The sequence below is a fragment of the Dipodomys ordii genome, unplaced genomic scaffold (genome assembly GCF_000151885.1).
Source record: "Dipodomys ordii isolate 6190 unplaced genomic scaffold, Dord_2.0 Scaffold23, whole genome shotgun sequence".
NCBI classification, from domain to species: domain Eukaryota; kingdom Metazoa; phylum Chordata; class Mammalia; order Rodentia; family Heteromyidae; genus Dipodomys; species Dipodomys ordii.
The window spans coordinates 1,626,461-1,628,986 of record NW_012267239.1 but is presented as its reverse complement, the minus strand read 5'-3'; positions in this window follow the sequence as shown (position 1 = coordinate 1,628,986).

The window sequence follows — 2,526 nt, the reverse complement described above, 5'->3', positions numbered from 1 at the left end:
CCCATGACCAGCAAAAAAAGAAAAAAGAAAAGGAAAGGAAGGAAGGAAGGAAGGAAGGAAGGAAGGAAAGAAGGAAGGAAGGAAGGAAATGAGATTTGCTAGGTGTGGTGGCACACACCTGTAATCCAGGAACTTGGAAGGCAGAGGCAGAAGGACTGAGTGCTTGAGGCCAGCCTATTAAGACCTGTCTCAATAAAGAGCCTAGGCACTAGTGGCTCATATCTGTAATCATAGCTACTCAGGAGGCTAAGATCTGAGGATTGCAGTTCAAAGCCAGCCCTGGAAGGAAAGTCGGTGACACTCTTATCTCCAATTAACCACCAGAAAACAGGAAGTGGCACTATGGCTAAAGTGGTAGAGTGCTCGCCTTGAACTGAAGAGTTCAGGGACAAAGCCTAGGCCCAGAGTTCAAGCCCCACGACTGACAAAAAAAGAAAAAGGAAAAGGAAAGAGAGTCAGGCAGTTGGTTTACTCCTGTAATCCTATCTACTCAGGAGGCTGAGATCTGAGGATGGCAGCTGAAAGCCATCAGGGGCACATAAATCCAGGAGACTCTTACGTCCAATTAACCAGCAACATGCTGGAAATGAAGGCATGGCTCAAGCAGAGAGTGTCAGCCTTGAGTGGAAATAGCTAAGTAAACAAGCTGGTGGGCCCTAGATGCCCAGGGGGCGAACCAGTGTCATATTGGAAAGAGCCAGTGGGAACAGCTGGCATCTTCCTGGGGCCAGAATCAGATCTACAACTCCAGGTGCTGTTCAAAGCATGGCGTTAGAGCCCAGGGCACTGGAGCTGGTTTGCTTATGCCACTTGGGTCTTTTCTAGATCTCTCTGCTTTCCTGAGTCAGGGCCAGCCTGCTGCTATTGTCTAGAAGAAGCCGGGAGGCTGTAACATTTAACTTCCTGGGACCTCAGTTTCCTCATCTGTAAAATGGTAATAATAATGACCTCACCTTAATGTACTGACAAACTGCTTATTTTATTTTTATTTTTTGCCAGTCCTGGGGCCTGAACGCAGGGTTTGGGTAATGTCCCTAAGTGTCTTTTGCTCAAGGCTAGCACTCACTTGAGCCACAGCGCCATTTCTAGCTTTTTCTGTTTATGTGGTACTGAGGAATCAAACTAGGGCTTCATGTATGCTAGGTAATCTATTGTCTCATACGTTGCTATGGAGTAGCTCATTTTCTTCATTTTCTTGGCAAGATCTCAACAGGTGCTCTGTGCTTCCCCAGTTTGGGCCCTTCCTCCTCCCCTTCTTTGAACACAAAGGGCCTTGGACATGCTAGACAAATATTCCTTCTCTGCATTAGATACCAAGCCCTAACATTTTGGAGTGTGTGTGTGTGTGTGTGTGTGTGTGTGTGTGTGTGTGTGTGTGTGCTAGTATTGAGATTTGACCTTGATCTCAGGGCTTTGCACTTTTGTTTGTTTTTGTGCCAGTCTTGGGGCTTGAATTTAGGGCCTGGGTGCTGTATCTGAACTCTTTTGCTCAAGGCTGGTGCTCTACCATTTGAGGCAAGCCTCCACATTCAGCATTTTGCTGGTTAATTGGAGGCAAAAGTCTTCATGATTTATCTGCCTGGAATGACTTTGAACTGTGGTTTTTTGATCTAGATCTAAGACGCTTGAGTAGCGAGGATCACCGGCATGAGTCACTAGCACCTAGCAACACTTTTATTTTGGAGCATCACTGTTTTTCCTCTTGAGTTGTCAGAGCCTTTGTTTGTTGGTCTTCCAATGGTAGCAGGCCCTAGATCTTCAGAGCTAGAGAAACAAAGAACTTTGCATGTGCCAGTTCAGCATCGCTACCTCACAGAGAAGAAACCCTTGAGCTCAGTGACAAAGTAACAGCTTTCTCTTGGCCCTGTCCTTTAGCTTTTTTATTTTACTTATTTATTTATTTGTTTGTTGCTGGTCCTGAGCCTTGAACTCAGAGCTTGGGCTCTGTCCCCGAGCCTCTCTGTGTTCAAGGCTAGTCCTCTACCACTTGAGCCACAGCGCCACTTCTGGCTCTTTCTGGTTATGTGGTACTGAGGAATCAAACCCAGGGCTTCATGCATGCTAGGCAAGCACTCTACCACTAAGCCACATTCCTAGCCCAAGAGCCTTTTTTCCACTTTCCTTTGAACTGTGGTAGGCAACAGCTTTGCCTTTTCTCCCAGAGCTGAGCTCCTTTGATTGTGCCTGAGGGAGGCTGGGGGCTGAGAGTGGGGCTCTGAACTCCACCAGCTCCCAGATTGCAGTTTCCAGGACATTTTCACACTTCTTAATGCCAAAAGCTGCCTGACATGCATCTGATTCCAAAGCAGTCTTTGCAAGAATGATGGGGGTTGGGATATGGCTCAGTGGTAGAGTGTCTTCCTGGCACGCCTGTGGTCCTGGGTTCAGTCCTTTGTACCCCACTTAGGAGCAAAAAGAGCAATATAAGGGGCTGGGAAGTTGGCTCAGTGGTAGAGCGCTTGCCTTGCATGCATGAGGCCCTGGGTTCGATTCCTCAGCACCACATAAGCAAAAAGAAAAAAGCTG